Consider the following 17754-nt stretch of genomic DNA (forward strand, 5'->3'; position numbering starts at 1 on the left):
TTTTGGCATGTTTGATTACATGTTTTAACTTGGTTATATAGATACTATGTCATAACAGATAAAGAGTGCTGAATGCATGTAATTGTGTTAGTGCAACTAATTGTGTTGTTTCTAACCCAATTTTTTAAATCGGATCTCAATTTTGCTAATTCAATTGGGATGTGTTGAGAATTGATCATTACTAATTCAATTTTGCAGATCATTGTTTAAATAAATTATGATCGATTAATGATTTTGTATTATAAGAAAAGTGTTCGGTGTTTATGTATAAGAAAAGTATAATTGGTGTTTATGTAATCAATTTTTATTGGTTAATCGGGTTAATCATTGGTTAATCGGGCTAATCAATTATTTTAGTTCAAATGACTCACACAAGTTGCCCTATAGTAGCCCCAAATGACCCAGCCATACCGCTTTCATGTGATACCAAACGATATAGTGGTATCGTTTGAGTGTATACTCAAACAACATGGCAATATCGTTTGAGTGTATACTCAACGACCCGGAGGTTTCGTTATGGCGAGACCGGTTGAATTGGTTGTTGGGCCTAGGCTTTGATGGCAAACTTGTAAAATTTCTTTTTTTTTTGGGGGTTGCCCAATCCAATTTGATGAGTGCCCGATTGAATCACCAAAAACCATTCTCAGTCCAAGAATTTCCAAAAACAAACATATATAGACGGCCATAAATACCGCTATGTAGTTCGCTCAATCGACCTAGTGAAGTCATCGAGGGAAGCTAGAGCGACACTGCTAAATCGTTGGGGCACCGTCAAGTATTGAATCCAATTTCCAAACGACCCGACTGGGTCGCAGAAGCTAAGCCCAAACGACACTGCTAAATCGTTGGGACATCCAATTCCCAAACGACCGGCTAGGTCGCAGAAGCTAAGCCCAAATGACACTGCTAAATTGTTGGGACATCCAATTCCCAAACGACCCGGCTGGGTCGCAGAAGCTAAGCCCGAACGACTTCACCACATTGCTCAACATAGTTCCAACGATTTAGCAGGTGTCTGCACGTAATGTTTTTTCCGAAGTATAAAACGATTTAGCTCAACATAGTTCCAACGATTTAGCAGGTGTCTGCACATAATGTTTTTTCCGAAGTATAAAACGATTTAGCACGTAATGTTTGGGAAGATAATAGCACTCTTATGTTTGGGAAGATAATAGCAGCTGGGTAAATAATAGCTAGGTTCGTTAATGAGTTTCAACCTAATTTTCTTTTTATGATAATTGTTTTGCTTTTGTGTCAATGAATACACAAATACCTGTGTATTATATGCGACTAAACCAAGCATGTATAACTTTAATTGGTAGGGACTCCTAAACTTTATCTGTTCTTAGTGGTCAATGCGTTTTGAAGCAGAAGAAGAAAAGGTAGTTACCCTTGGTGCCGGTTGGATTGCTGCTGCTACAAGTCTAAATTTTCTTCGCATCTTTATTGAGGGTGGCCTGCAGGTTTGTGAAATAACTTTTTCTATTTCATTGTTGCTAGAAGAAATCTATCTTAGAATTTTGACTCATTAGTCATTTCAATTCTAGCTTTTTTGTAATGACACTCGGGAGGAATTACAAAATAAAAGATTAATATGCGCTTACTTCTGTAATAACTATGACAGGGTGGATCAGTAAACCACCACATACATTGATTTTCACCATTTCTTTTTTTAGTGCAGTAAGTGTCGGACGAAATGGGGAAGGACGAAGGGTTGAGGACGAAGAGAAAAAGAGAAATGGGAAACTGTTTATAACCGGTTTCTTGGTTTTTTGTGTATTTGGGTGTTTTTGGTGGGGGTGTATTGGACTCCTGGTAGTGCCCAACACAATTGCAGACCCCAATTTGCGCCGGAGTCTGCCCAACATAATTTGGGGTCTGTCAATAGTAGGACCCTACAAAAAACACATCCATGAGACCATGATTCAACCAAACTTTCGCAAGGATAGAAGTCATAGAACCCATCACCTAAAGTGAACTGGAAATTCACAGCACAGCATAACAAGATCAAAACATATTGCAGCACTACTTGCGTTAAACATTCAGGCAAAAGTCACCGCATCGTGGTTTGATTTTGTAGTAGTTTCTATTGAAACAATCCTCATCTTTTCAGATAAAACCTAATACAACTTGTGCAACAGAATTTAATAGGCTACTGGTTGAGAAAACAGCAGTTCATACACATTTAAGAAGCAAACAGCACAGTACCTCAACCAAAATTGTCATGACCACTGTCACCAAAACTCTTGATAAAAGAAAGTCTATATACTAAATACCTCCCACCATATCAAAATAATTAAAAACAAACGACACTAATCTGAACCAGCAGAGGCTACAAAACAAACTAGCCTGCAGAAAAAAAACCATTACTATATCTATGCTGCAGCAACATCAATTTCAGTGGCCGGCCATCAAAGCTGGCCTCACGTATTCCTCCTCGTCCTTTGGCATGTGGATAGTTACGAGATCAGGCAAGGTCATTGGACCCTGCTTGCCCTTGGGATCCCAGTCTAACATGATTTTGACCTTGATACCAAGAACACCCTGCAACAAAAACAGGCAATCAAATACTAGACAAACTAGTTTATACCCTTTGGTTGGAGATCAGTTAAAATATGTTTTAAGTGCATTCAAACAACACCCCGGCATAACTTATTTATTTTAAGAATATCACTGCCCTAGAAAAAAAACACAACATTTAATTGATACTATGACGCCAAGTGGAACAATGGTAGGCTTAATCAAAACTACCATCGGTTGAGAGTAGTCTCGTAATTCTGAGAACACCTTGGTCTAGGTTTGAGATTCATTCGAGCGGGACAAGAAGTCAAGAATGAGCATTTCATATTTTTCTGTCCGATCTTAAGACTATCGTATGCACTCGCTTACTATCTCAAAGGGATAAAGGTATGGTAGCATAACAAAAATTTACACTCAATTTCATTGATTAAAACATCAATAAGAACTATTAATTATTAAAGATAAGCATTTGGAGATGGGTGTTGACTCTCCCTGTCCTGCTCCCTCAAACACAGAAGACATCCATACTTTGTTAGGCATGTTCCTTTCCCTGTCATGAAGTGAAATATCAATCCCTGTTTCCAAAAGTGAGATAGAAGACTATTGCCACTATGACCTAAAACAAGCTGACTTTTAGTAGATTGTCACTCACCGTATTGTTCTAAGCCTAGGTAGCTCCTTGGTATGATGGTATATCGATACTTGTAAGCTTTGGCCATATTGAAAATTTATCTAATTAAATTGATATTGATCTAGAAAAGAAAACAAGCATCAGTGCCGTTCCATCCAGGAGTTGTTTGTTTGGGATTAGCTTTCTGGTGAACAAAAGAAGTTGTAGCATTATCTAGGAGGATGCTAGTTCGTAACTTGGTTCTTAGGGATGAAGCTGAAGATTTACCGAAGAAAAGAAATCCTTGGTTCAACTTCTTAGAAAACACTTAAACTGCAAAGTAACTCTCCTGATGTATATTTTTCCTTGAACAACTACACTTTCTATTCTTACTTCTAACAGTAACGTAAAACATTTGCAACAGCAACAAATACTCCAAACATGTACTGTGTACATGGCTAACCTCAGCATGCACCCCCATGAGAGAGGCATTATGAGGTCATATTTCTGTAAATGAATCTATCAGCTGATGCATTATTTTGATTTGCATTTCTGATATGTAACGGTGATTCCATCGGGCACTCATCAAATTGGATTGGGCAACCCCTCAAAAATAAAGAAATTTTACAAGTTTGCCATCAAAGCCCAGGCCATCAACCAATTCAACCGGTCTCGCCAAAACGAACCCTTCGGGCCATTTGGGTGTGCACTCAAACAATCCCGCTATGTCGTTTGCGTATACACTCAAACGATATGGCCACGTCATTTTCATATACACTCCAACGATATAGTCAAGTCGTTTGAGTATACACTCAAACGATATGGCCAAGTCGTTTTGGTATACACTCAAACGATATGGCCACGTCATTTGAGTGTTTGAGTAACACTTAAACGATATGGGCACGTCGTTTTTGTATACACTCAAACGATGTGGTCAAGTCGTTTTAGTATACACTCAAACGATATGGCCACATTGTTTGTGTGTGCATTTTAGATTTGGCTAATCATTTGGTATCACATGCAAGCGGTATGGCTGGGTCGTTTAAGGCTTCTATGGGGCGATATGGTGAAGTCGTTTGGGCATAAACACCAATTACACTTTTCTTATACATAAACACCGAACACTTTTCTTATAATACAAATAATTAATCGATCATAAGTGTACAATAATTTATTTAAACAATTATGTGCAAAATTGAATTAGTAATGATCAATTCTCAACACATCTGTTTCGACCCCCACCTACGTGGCAAACGTCCATTAGTAGGAGTCTCTATTTTATTCATTTAATCGACAAGGCTAAAGCCCAATTTGTAATATCATGGATCAATGTACAGGCCCATTAACGCATGTGTCTAAGGCTGAACCTTAGCCACATGACTTGCCACTAATGTACATTGATTTATGTCCATATTCATTTCTTATCAAAGAGATAATTATCAGTTGACAGTTATATTATATCACAATTATTCAAGCAACAAAATTACTTGAGCTACAAGGACTCTCTACTCTACTTATATAAATACCAAACTATTTTTCATAAAGAACTACGTGGAAACTTGATCCCTAGAGAATAGATCTTGGGTACGTAGGCAGCCATTATTTGGTTCAGTTTCATCTCCCCCAACATCAAATTCCTCTGTTTCTTAGTGTGTTCTTTACCATTGCTCTCGTTGTGTTGAAGCGTTTCTTTGCCGAAACATAATTGGCGCCGTCGTGGGGATTTTGAATCCATTATCCGTGAAACAATCAAGATGGTAAGCACAAAGAAGCGGACCGAGCGATCAACATATTCCTCCTGCCAATAGGAATCGCAACCCTCGAAATTCAAATCGGCCAATGCAAGAACCGTTGAACAATCAAGTTGCTCCTAGTGGTAAGATCAATTCTTAACATCCAACCGTAGCAGCGCCACCACCACCACCGCCGCCTCCGCTACCGCCACTCCTAATACGGTTGAGTGTGAGTTACGACAAGTCAAAAATTTTAAATAGGAACTTGAGAAGGAAGCTGGCAAAGAGGCAAAGGCCGGTAGACGAGACTGCAAATTCAACAACATCAGGCGACCACGAAGGGACGCAGGCCATTCCAGTGTATGGGACCAGTCTTGAAGATCCACTTCATCGTCCTCAACAACGTGTTATTTCTTAAACACAATCAACCAGTGCACACTCTAAGAGTAATGACCCTATTACCCGTACTTATGGGGAGAATCAGATTGGCAGGGATAACTACTACCCTCGACATGTCAGATCACAAATGGAAGATTTACCTCTGAGAAGCAATTTCAGGGAAGACCGCCATCCGAGATATGTCCGACATGACTGGGAAGGCGGGCATCCCAGACAAGAGCAACAAAACATGGAGAAGTGGTATAATTATACCGACCACCCAGCCAAGGGTGACTATCGACCTAGACAGCCGGTTCTGAGGGATAGACAAAGACAATCACCCGGTCGGAGTTGATCGCGTCGCGTACGCCAAAGATCTCTAACTCCAATAAGAGATAATGGAAGGTATCCTTCTCCACATGGGCACGACCGGGGGCGTCCAGTTGTTCTAGCCAATACTTTAACTCAAACAGAACAACAGTTGAAAGAGTTGATTTCAAAAGAACTTAACGATAGAGAGTCGAGGGATGTAAGAATGAAAAACTTGACAATCAATGATGGCGTACTTGATAAGTTTTCGCTCGACATTCAGGAAGCTTACCACCATCCCGACTTCAAACAATCCGATTTTGAACTTTATGATGAAGGAAGGAGATCTTCGGCTTGCATGTTCTATCATTCAAAAATAAGTTGGTGTTATGGGGTGGAGATGATCCGCTCATATGTAAGCTCTTTCCATCAACTCTAAAGGGAGAAGCATTACGCTGGTTTAGTGAGTTGCCTTCAAGATCAATTCACCAATACAATGAACTAGAAAATCAGTTTGTTAATCGTTTCCGCCACAATTGCAAGACGCCAAAGGATGTCGACTCACTTTTGAACATCAAGCAACAACGTGACGAAAAGTTACGTACTTTTGTTACTAGGTTCCGAAAAGCAGCAGCACCGCCGCCGCCGCTACCGCAAACGGCGGTACAAACGCCTCCGAAAGAAGGCGTCGCGGAAGAAAGTATAAGGAAAAACTTCATCCCAGATTGGACCGACTTGACAGGGAAGGCCGACCTCGCAGATTTGCAGAAAATCGCCATCCTAGACAGGTCCGTCCAGACATGGAAAAAAGGCGTCACGGAAGAAAGTATAAGGAAAAACTTCATCCCAGACTAGACCGACCTGACAGGGAAGGCCGACCTCGCAGATTTGTGGAAAATCGCCATCCTAGACAGGTCCATCCAAACAGGGAAAAAAGACGTCACGGAAGAAAGTATAATGAAAATCTTCATCCTAGACTGGATCGACCTGACAGGGAAGGCCGACCTCGCAGATTTGAGAAAAACTGCCATCCCAGACAAGTCCGACCAGGCAGGGATAAAGGTGTCACAGAAGCAACTAGAGGGAAGACCACAATCCCAGACAAACTACCGACCTAGATAGGTTGGTTACACGCAAAGAAAAATACAATCTCCAGTCTGGCCCAAAAGTGTGTACCGCCTAAAATCTCTAACTCTTGTAAGAGGTAATGGCAGGTGTCATCTTCCACATAGGCTCGACCGGGGCGCCTCATGTTTTAAATCTTTCGGGTGAAATGGATTTCACTCTTCAATACAATTTTTTCCGATCTGCTGGGAAAAATAATGGAAGCTTATATCGATGATATACTCGTTAAATCGAAGGATACTGAGACTTTAAAGAGGGCGGCAACTTGGAACATTGATTGTAAGATGGCATTGCAACAACTGAAGAAATACTTGGCCAGTCCTCCTATATTGACAAGTCCTTCAACGGGTCAACCTAGTGGCATATACCTGGCAGCTACAACTAAAGCTGTTAGTGATGTTCTTTTCATTGATGATGGTAGACCCGTCTTTTTTTATCAGAATCAAGTAGATTAGCCGAATGGGAAAGTTATCTTAATGCATATAGCATTGTCTTTGAAAGTCGTACTACTGAAAAAGGACATACTCTGGCTTCTTTGGTAGCTGATTTTCCGATTGATGATTCTCCTATTGACGATTTTTTGCGCCAGGAAGAATCTGTGGAAGACATTCTGCCGCCAATAACTGGGGGCGATGAAGACCAACTTGAAAACGCAATTCCTAAACCCATTGACCTATGTATTGTTTACTCAGATGGCTCCCATAGTAAATCTAGGTCGGGAATTGGATGTGTTTTTGTTAAACCCGGCGGAGAAAAGATTGGGAAATCTATGCGACTTGGCTTCGCCGCTTCAAATAACGAAGCCGAGTATGAGGATGCCATTTGTGCCTTGAGAACAGCTTTGACACTGGGGGCGCGAAAGCTCCAGTTATACACGGATTCTCGCCTTGTTGCAAATCAGTTTGGTGGGTCTTTTGAAGCAAGAGATGAGCGTATGGCGGCTTATCTTAGTTTGATACATAGTCTTGTTCGACAATTTGATAGCATCTCTATCACTCAAAGACCCCGAAATGACTTACGTCATGCAGATTCATTGGATTATCTCTCCGCCACCGTTAGAAGCGAAGGGCTTGACACATCACTTTTGCAGTCATCTTTTCGTCAGTCTAAGTTTGAACGCTTTTACGTTCGCTTAGTTCATTACTATCATTACGAAAAAAAATCTGACGAAGTTACCACATTTAGCTTTGTCAGTCTAAGTTTGAACGCTTTTTACGCTCGCTTACTCATTACTATCATTACGAAAAAAATCTGACGAAGTTACCACATTTAGCTTTGTCAGTCTAAGTTTGAACGCTTTTTACGCTCGCTTACTCATTACTATCGCTACGACAAAATCTGACGAAGTTACTACGTTTAACTTCGCTAGTCTAAGTTTGAACGTTTTTACGCTCGCTTAGTTCGTTAAAATCGCTATGACAAAATCTGACGAAGTTATCGCATTTAACTTTGTCAGTCTAAGTTTGAACGCTTTTACGCTCGCTTAGTCCATTACTATCGTTCCGACAAAATCTGACGAGGTTACCACGTTTAGCTTCGTCAGCCTAAGTTTGAACGCTTTTATGCTCGCTTAGCCTAATTTTGCAAAGTTAAGTACGTATTGGGGGCATTTTTCTCTACATGGGGGCGTCTCGTTCTATTTCATTTCAATTACATAAATCTACAACATTGTCAGTATTCCGCAGGTATGTTATCTGACACAACAACAATATTCAATAGCAAACCCATTTTTATTTATTTTTCATCAAAAGAAGTTTTAGCTCTATGGTATTACATTCACACAATTACCTAATCAATTGTCTCTGTCAATTATCTTACAATCGCTCGAGTAAATCTTCGTTTTCTTCTTCAAAATCTGCATTCGCTTCGCTTAGCACTTTCGGTTAACTATCTTCCGCATTCATTATTTTTTCTAAGGCATTGAGCCGATATTTCTGAGAGACACTTTTCGTCGATTTTTCTGAGCAAAAATTTTCTCCGACTTCTTTATTTATTCTACGGCATTGCGGCGTGATCACCTTGAGCAAAACCTTTCTTCAGCTTCTTTATTTTTTCTAAGGTATTAAGATCTTTCCACTCAAAATTTTTCGTCACTATCTTTTGCTCGTAATTCCTCCGTTTCAACCTGCGACAAAAATACAAATATTTTCGTCAGTTTTTCAGACTTAACCAAAATTTTACGATAACTGATGAAAAAAAAAATACTAACATATCTGTTTCCGACACCGCTTTGTCATATTCTCCGTTTTCTTCGTCTTCTTCGACAGACCAAATTTAAGTTTTATCGAAACTCAATAATTTAAGCTTAATATCCTAGCCGATCCAATTTGAAGCTGCTCGATCCTGAGCTAGATTATGTCGTGGCCTCGTGTATTCGTTATATCTGTCACCTTCTTTCCACCTCACCAAGTCTACGATCGTCAACGCATCTTCTTCTTCTCAATTATATTTCTCCCATATATTACGGTCGTTTCTACCACTTAAAAAAAAAAAATCGGGTTAGATAGCTCAAAAACCGAGTTTACTAACTCCACAAGGGTGAACCGGGTCAGATCAAGGCAACACCGGTACAGTGCCCCTTCCTTCCTGGCACTGCACCGTATCTTGTTTGGTTGTAACATGTTTTTGTATATACTAGCACCATCAGTATCGCCCTCACCATCTTCTCCAGCAGGTCTTGAGGGGGTTCACTCAAAATAAGAAAAACCAAAGTGAATATTTTTCGTCGCCACTTACGTTCGACCTTTACCAGCCAAGGTCTATAAACAACAACTATCAAATATTGTTGTAGCAAGAACAGTGGCAAAAAGATATTTGATGGGACAGTGAGATTGAAGGCTTATGAAGGAGTTCCTCCTCATTATGATAAGGTTAAGAGGATGATCGAACCTGATGTTGCAAGTGGATTTTATTCTGTCTCATGAAATTGTTGTATAGTGTCGCATGTACTCCAAATCATGACTCAGCATATGTGTTTCAACTTCCTATATACGAAGATCGAGATGAGATACAGGACTTATTATCTTATCTCATTCGTTGTGCGAGACTTTTGAAGTTTGGTCTCAAATTCAAACAGAGGCCATTTTCACGCAATCTTCAATATACGATGAAAGATTATACAGAGACGAAGTGGGTGACTATCAGTTTTAAAACCGTATAAATAGACAAGCACAGTACTCATCCATAACAATTTAAGGTACGGTGGGAGACTCAGTGGTATATGTGTTATCTAATTCTATTATCCAAACCGACTTAAGTACTGGTGGGATTCTTCTCCAACTCCAACTTCATCTCTACTCTCAATTCTTATCTCATCCGAGCACTTTGAGTCCGATTAGTAGCTAACTTCCTTTGATTACTATTATTACTAGACTGCCCCTACGTTTAATTTTCAACGGTATAATCCAAGTATCGCTATTCCATTGGCACGCATCATCGAATTCAAATTTCGTATTATTACGTGACGCGTTCAGTACAGTTTTCGCCAATCGAATTTTTTTGCAATTTTATTTCTGTGCATATTTAATTTTTTTTAGTGCATTTTCGGCCATCTTTTATTTAACTACATTGCGTCCCGTATACATTAGTTTGACATTATTTCGTTCCCGATAATTCACGATTTTTTTTCGACAGTCAATTTTCCAATTATTTCTTTTCGCACGACACTTTGTTATACATTCCGCTTACTCTTTTCTTATTCCAAGTTTTCTTTGATTTTTCTTCTCTTCTTTGCCATGTGCACTTCGTTCGCATGCCAAAGAGGGGGCTGTCTTTCGACCCCCACCTACGTGGCAAACGTCCATTAGTAGGAGTCTCTATTTTATTCATTTAATCGACAGGGCTAAAGCCCAATTTGTAATATCATGGATCAATGTACAGGCCCATTAACACATGTGTCTAAGGCTGAACCTTAGCCACATGACTTGCCACTAATGTACATTGATTTATGTCCATATTCATTTCTTATCAAAGAGATAATTATCAGTTGACAGTTATATTCTATCACAATTACTCAAGCAACAAGATGACTTGAGCTACAAGGACTCTCTACTCTACCTATATAAATATCAAACTATTTTTTATAAGGAACTACGTGGAAACTTGATCCCTAGATAATAGATCTTGGGTACGTAGGCAGCCATTATTTGGTTCAGTTTCATCTCCCCCAACATCAAATTCCTCTGTTTCTTAGTGTGTTTTTTACCATTGCTCTCATTGTGTTGAAGCAGTTTACTGCCGAAACAACATCCCAATTGAATTAGGAAAATTGAAATCCGATTTAAAAAATTGGGTTAGGAACAACACAATTAGTTACACCAACACAATTACATGCTCTCTGCACTCTTTATCTGTTATGACATAGTATCTATATAACCAAGTTAAAACTTGTAAGCAAACATGCTAAAATCTAAAATAATAATTTGTTTTATATCTAAACTTGTTATTATTATTATTTTTTCAATTGTGAATCATAAACTAGTTTGGGGTTCAGGGTTCAGGGTTCAAGGTTTAGGGTTTAGAAATTCGTACCAACATATTTCACTTAATTATTTGAAATAATAATTTGTTTTATATCTAAACTTGTTATTTTTATTTTTATTTTTAAATTGTGAATCATAAACTAGTTTGGGGTTTGGGGTTTAGGGTTTACAAATTTCGTACCAACATATTTCACTTAATTATTCAAAATAATAATTTGTTTTATATCTAAACTTTTTTTTTTTTTTATTTTCTTTTTCAAATTTTGAATCATAAACTAGTTTGGGGGTTTGGGGGTTGGGTTTAGGGTTTAGGGTTCAGGGTTTACAAATTTCGTGCCGACATAAAAAAATTTTAATTTCAAACATATTTCACTCAATTATCCAAATCTAAAATAATAATTTGTTTTATATCTAAACTTGTTATTTTCCATTTTTTTTTATTCAATTGTGAATAATAAACTAGTTTGGGGTTTAGGGTTTAGAGTTTAGGGTTTACAAACATATTTCACTCAATTATTCGAAATATATCAAAATTTCAAATACCTCTATATAGAATACTCAAGTGTCTCATTTACTCCTCCTTACTCCTTTTTTCATCAAAATCCTTACTCCTTACATAGAATACTCAAGTTTCACTAAATGGAACATGAAGATGAAGAAAAAGCATTTGAGGTAATGTTTGAGGTGCAATAACAAATTAGAGAATGGGAAAATAGAAGATATGTTGAAAGTGAAGAAGTGGAACAAAATGTTGAAGGTGAAGGTGAAGAATTTGAAAATTTTGAAGATGCGTCTAGTCGAGCTAATGAGATGCCGAGAAATCGTCGATGACAAAGTGCAAACCTAAATAATGAGGTAACACTTGATTTGAATGAATACAAAACACTTGATTGATTAAATGAATGAATGAATGCAAAACACTTGAATGAATGCAAAACACTTGAATGAATGCAAAACCCGAGCCCAAAAACATGGCTGGGTCGTTTGGGAACACTATAGAACGACATGACTGGGTCGTTTGGGGACACTATGGAATGACATGGCTGGGTTTTTTGGAGACACTATAGAACGACATGGCTGGGTCGTTTGGACCCTATATGGAACTACATGGTTGGGTCGTTTGGACTAAATTTAGTTAGAAGTTCATTTTTTTTTTTGTGACTTCGAAATTCCTCATTACTTAAATGCAAATTGTTTGAGACTCTTGTTTTATTCTTCTATATGTATGATTCTTTGCTGCTATCTGGGAACCGATCCTCTGCAAACTCGGATGACGTGGATTGTCAACCGATTTTAAGTGATACAACAAAAAAAATTACTACGAAAGAGGTATGATTGAGTAGGCATTGATTTCATTTTTTTTTTTAATTTTCTAAATGAAATTTTATTAGTGTATTAATAATAGTTGTTGTTTTTTATGTATTTAGGTCTTTCATACACGTAGCGAGGCAATCGGTTCGGCAATCGCTAGAGGAAAACAAGTTAATGTTGTTATGGTCATTGAAAAGCCGGAGTGTGCCAAGGGAAACCGAGTAGCAAGATTGAATTTGGCTTGCGAGTGCTCGGGTGTGTATCGGTCACACAAGAAGGAAGACGAAGGGAGGGCTAATAAGAGAAGGTCGGGAACCAAGAAATCAGGATGTCCATTTAAGTTAAAAGGTGTTTTCTAACGCGGCACTATTGAAAGTTGGAAAATATAAGTTATAAATGGTATTCACAACCATGTATTGGCGAAGACCCTGGAAGGACATGCATTAGCTACTGGTCTGACCGTTCTAGAGTTCGAGTACTTGTTAGAGATGAGTAAGTGCGAAATAAAGCCTAAACAAATTTTGGATTCCATTAAGAATAAGTATCATGAAAACATATCTAGTATATCCCAAATCTACACTGCAAGGCATAAGGTGAGGAAATTGGATATGAACGGTCTCACACAATTGCAGAGATTGCGTGAGTTGTTAGCAAAAGAACATTATTTTGAGGAGTTAAGACAGGATGAGAATACCGAGGAGATAACGGGCTTGTTATGGGCCCATCTAGAAGGTGTTAAGTTGGCTCAGACTTTTCCAATGATTTTCATGTTAGACGCTACCAACAAAACTAACAGGTATCAGTGGCCTTTCGTACAGTTTGTTGGGGTGAGTTCAACGTGGAAGTATTTCACCGTGTGTCAAGTGTTGCTTCAGTCTGAAACAACAGTCAACTATGAGTGGGCCATGCATCATTTTAGTGGCTTGCTTGGTGACATAAGCCCATCCGCGGATCGTGATTCGAGCGGGGACTTGGCCCTCGAAGAGTGTGCCGACAAAGTTTTTTCCCTAACGTACATAAGCATCTATGTAGATGGCATATCGCTACGTGCGTCCTTTCAAAATATTACAATATTTTTCCAACTACAGAACTTGTAGAGAAGGCCCAGTTCTCGTGGAACACTGTAGTCAAATCGAAGTCAGAGGTTACTTTCCAGCGTAGATGGGATGCTTTGGAAAAATATTACAGGGTTGAGTACTCCAATTTTGTTAGTTATTTGCGAGAGACTTGGTTTCCTCACAGGGATCGATTCGTATGTTGTTGGACTAACCAACACATTCACTTTGGGAGTACAACGACCAATAGAGTTGAAGGGTCTCATGCTCAGGTGAAGCGTGTACTAGGAAATGCAAATTGTCATAGTTTTTTTAGTATGTTTAGCTTAATCCACCCGATTTTAGAGATCCAGATGTCCGAGATTAGAGCTACCTTCGAGAGGAGTATGATTGTAACTCAGCACCACCACCGGATTCCTTTGTTTCGTGAACTCAGAGGCTTTATCTCACGCAAGTGTTTGGACTTGCTATTTGAAGAAATAGATACCCGCGTAAAGCGTGTTAAAGATGGAGAGATCAGGTGTTGGTGCTATTTGCGCTCGAGCCATGGACTGCCATATGCTCATGAATTAATTGAGTTTGAAGAGCAAGAACGGTCCATCCCTTTGACTGCTATCGACCCAATGTCTGTTTCTCCCAATGTGATGGACTTGTTCATGAATGCCAATGGTTACACCTTTGATGGACTTGTTCATGAAGCTTATGGGAAGCAAAAAACCAAAGGTCAGCCGAAAGGTAGCTGCAGCAGAAAGCTTCCAACTGGAGATGAGAACTGTTCCAAGCGAGATCCATCTCATTTTGAACATTCTCAATGTGACCATGAGGAGTGGGTCTCATCACAACCAAACACTAAGCCCACCCAAAAAACCCACACCACACCAAGAAAGAAGCCTTCTCCAAAAATACCAACCTAAAACACCCACACCACACCAACAAATAAGGCTTCTATAAAAACACCAAAAATAACCACACCAAGAAATAAGCCTTCTCCAAAAACACCAAAAACAGCCACACCAAAAAATAAGCTTTCTCCAAAAACAGCCACACCACGAAATGTGAGAGATGGGTTAGACTTTGGAAATACGAGGGGTCCTAAGGATTACGGGTTGGATATTCCTGAAGAAATGCATAAATACATTGTTAGAGTCCATGACCCTGTTGGCGATGGCAACTGCGGTTATAGAGCTTTCTACATTGCATTAGGAAGAAGACAAAAAGAATGGCCGCAGATGAGAAAGGAGTTGTACCAAGAGCTTATTGACCACCTTCCTATTTATTGTACTTTGTACAGTCAAAATGAGGTTGTTTATGTGATGAAGGAAATCCTACATGAAGAAGGTTATGCACCCTTAAATAAGTGGATGAGCATGCCCTTTGTTGGATACCTATTTGCTTCAAGATTTAATGTTGTCCTCCTGTATATAGGAGCTCATCAGTGCTTCCTTATCATGCCGCTGAGAACCCAAGCAAATCCTGAGAGAGTGAAAAAAGTATTGGGTAGCGCACATGTTGGCGGAAATCATGTTGTCAATATTGAACTTGTTGAAGATTGTCCGGTTCCTCCAGTAATGCCCCAATGGCTTAGAGCTCGATATGATATTGCTGAAAGTTGGAATTCGGCATTGACAGCAAGGTAATTGCAATTTATGGCATTGAACATTCCTAATCTAATATGGGAAAACGAGCCCGTTGAAGACCCAACAGTACATATTATCAACTAAGTTGTTTGTATGTTGTCGATATGATATTTTGTTGTAATTTGGAACAAGTGTACTTTGATTTTATTTTTATGTTATTTGGAAATAATGGTAGGGCTTTTATTTGATTTGATTTGGAAATCGAGTGATCGACTAAGTTGATTCGGACGGCAATCGAGTGATTTGGAAATAATGTTCGAATAAGTGTAATTAGATTTGATTTGATTTGATTTTACTTTATTTTACCCCAAAACGACATGGTCAAGTCGTTTGGCCTTTATACCAAACGATGTGGCTGGGTCGTTTGATATTTAAGGCAAACGATTTGAAGCGGTCGTTTGGCCTTTATACCAAACGATGTGGCTGGGTCGTTTGAGTATTAAGACAAACGATCTGATGCGGTCGTTTGGCCTTTATGCCAAATGATGTGGCTGGGTCATTTGGACAAAAAAAAATTAAAAGTTCATTTCGTTTTTACAACACTTTCATATTCATACAAACTAACATCAAATTCCACTTAACATCAAATAATAATAAATTCCACTTAACAACAAACAGAAACATCCATCATTCATTCAAAATCAAATAACAACAAATTCCAAACATCCATCATTCATTCAAAATCAAATAATCTATCCATTCGTTCCAAAGTTACAATTATAAAGTTAATGATAAGAGCCCAAAACTGTAGTTTTAACCCTTTAACAGTCATACTTTTGGACCAATTATGTGAGTAATAATTAAGAGTTAACACTGATTACGTGTTTTTATACATTTCAAGCTTCAAAGTCCATTATGTGTAGAAATGTGCCACTTTAGTGAGATAAAGGAGAAAAGGTCGGTTACTAAGGAGTTCCGTGATTAAAGGCTAAGATTCAAGAAGATAAAGCCTTCGTAAAGCCCGGTCAAAAGCTGAAAAGTCGACACGGGCTGAAACAGCACACAAGTCAGCAAAACTTCCGAAAGCCGTATCTTTGGACTTAGACCTCGGAATTGAGCCTACCTTATGTCAAAACGACCGAATCGGAAAGAGCTTTCCAATGGTCTAAGCCTTGACCCAATCAGAGGATTAGAAGTGGACGAAAAGTCTGTGGAAGCCAACTGCAGCTGAAGAGGTCTTTTTGGACTGAAAGAATTGGGTTTTGGGCCTGATTCTCTGGCCCAAAACATGGCTCCAAGCCCATGCACGAGTTTTGGATCTGAAAGTATAAAAACCAATGTTTAGCTCTTTGTTAATGGTAGCTAGTTAGACCTAAAATAATATAGATAATTCTAGATCTGTTTTCATTAATTAAATTAAGCTTTAGTTCCATTTTAAATTCTTGTTTTAGATTAAGTCTTTGAATCATTGTTCTTGATTGATTAGATAAATAAAATAGTTGTTTTCTCAATTTCGAATTGTGTTATTTCAATTTATAGATCTGATTTTAATTCTTGTTGATTATCATTCCGTAGTTTAAATAGATTGAACCATTGTTAGTTAATTTAGTTAAGTTAGAATTTTAATATGATGGGTAGTTATAATGAAATGGGAAATGATGGTTTGATGACTCAAGGCTAAAACCTCCATTAGAGGGGTTGATGAAGCCTTGATGAAAACTTAGTGGTATAGTGTAGAAACATTGTAGACTCTATTCCAATCTAGAAGGTCGTGATTCACCATGAGAATGGGTGGACGACCTCACATGCTAATTAGTACTCGGTAGAAATGCCATGAACACTAGGGATTAGAACTCGAATTTCTTGCCGTAAGAACGTAAGAATCGAGATACAAGAATCTATGTTAGGCTATAAGTTGGATTCGATGTGGATTCAATTCCCCTCTAATCCTTTATCTAGATTCAAGCACAATCATATTTCCATAGCATTCGTAGTTAAATTCAAGTAATCAAATTCAGTAAGTATAAGAGTATATCACTTTCATTAAAGCTCTCATTGACTTAAGACCGATTAATTAGATTAGAAAACAATTCCATGCTAGAGCACTAGGAGTGGAACGAACTTCCTACTCCACTATCTGTTCAATAGAAAGAGAGTAGAAACTTTGATAAATATAGACTCGTAAATAAGTTTTAGTTTACTTACGTTTTGAGTTAATCGTTCATTTCGTAGGTAGACTATATTTTTTATGATTATCAAATGGCGCCGCTGCCATCTTAGTTGCACTTTAGCATTGTTTTCATAGTAAAATTAGTCATTTTTAAGTCCCATTAAACCCACCCACCCTTGTTTGATTCATACCGTGGTTATTCATTTCGGCCGTTGAAAAATTCGGGACAGAATTACACGGGCTGATCGCTTATAAGGAGCGCCGCCTATAGTTCTGACTTCGAGCCGCGCGCTCATATAAGACCCACCCTCACTTGGACTTCGGAGCGCGACCGCCCTCATAAAAAGCGACCAGCCACCACTTATGGACAAGGAGCGACCCGCTGCCCTATGCAAAATTTTGCGGATTTCTACAGACGCTATTCATAAGCGAAGCAAGGACGCTTATCGTATTCCTTTCTTCCATACCTCGATCTCCGTTAGAGG

At 38.7% G+C, this 17754-nt stretch overlaps 2 long non-coding RNA genes and 2 pseudogenes across 2 annotated transcripts; 3 read left to right on the forward strand and 1 right to left on the reverse strand.

The window, feature by feature from the left end:
• LOC147493899 (protein CYTOSOLIC ABA RECEPTOR KINASE 4-like) overlaps positions 1-17754 on the forward strand; it is a 99877-nt pseudogene that overhangs the window by 25409 nt on the left and 56714 nt on the right.
• LOC147493900 (uncharacterized) lies at positions 1070-2018 on the forward strand. The gene is made up of 2 exons (XR_015198836.1): positions 1070-1197; positions 1323-2018. It is a non-coding gene; the product is annotated as an uncharacterized LOC147493900 (long non-coding RNA).
• On the reverse strand, positions 2160-3502 carry LOC147493901 (uncharacterized). The gene is made up of 2 exons (XR_015198835.1): positions 3173-3502; positions 2160-3070 (listed from the first exon to the last, which is right to left on the reverse strand). It is a non-coding gene; the product is annotated as an uncharacterized LOC147493901 (long non-coding RNA).
• LOC147493902 (short-chain dehydrogenase reductase 3b pseudogene) overlaps positions 14146-17754 on the forward strand; it is a 29516-nt pseudogene continuing 25907 nt past the window's right edge.

Source organism: Coptis chinensis, chromosome 6, assembly GCF_015680905.1.
Source record: "Coptis chinensis isolate HL-2020 chromosome 6, ASM1568090v1, whole genome shotgun sequence".
Classification (NCBI taxonomy): domain Eukaryota; kingdom Viridiplantae; phylum Streptophyta; class Magnoliopsida; order Ranunculales; family Ranunculaceae; genus Coptis; species Coptis chinensis.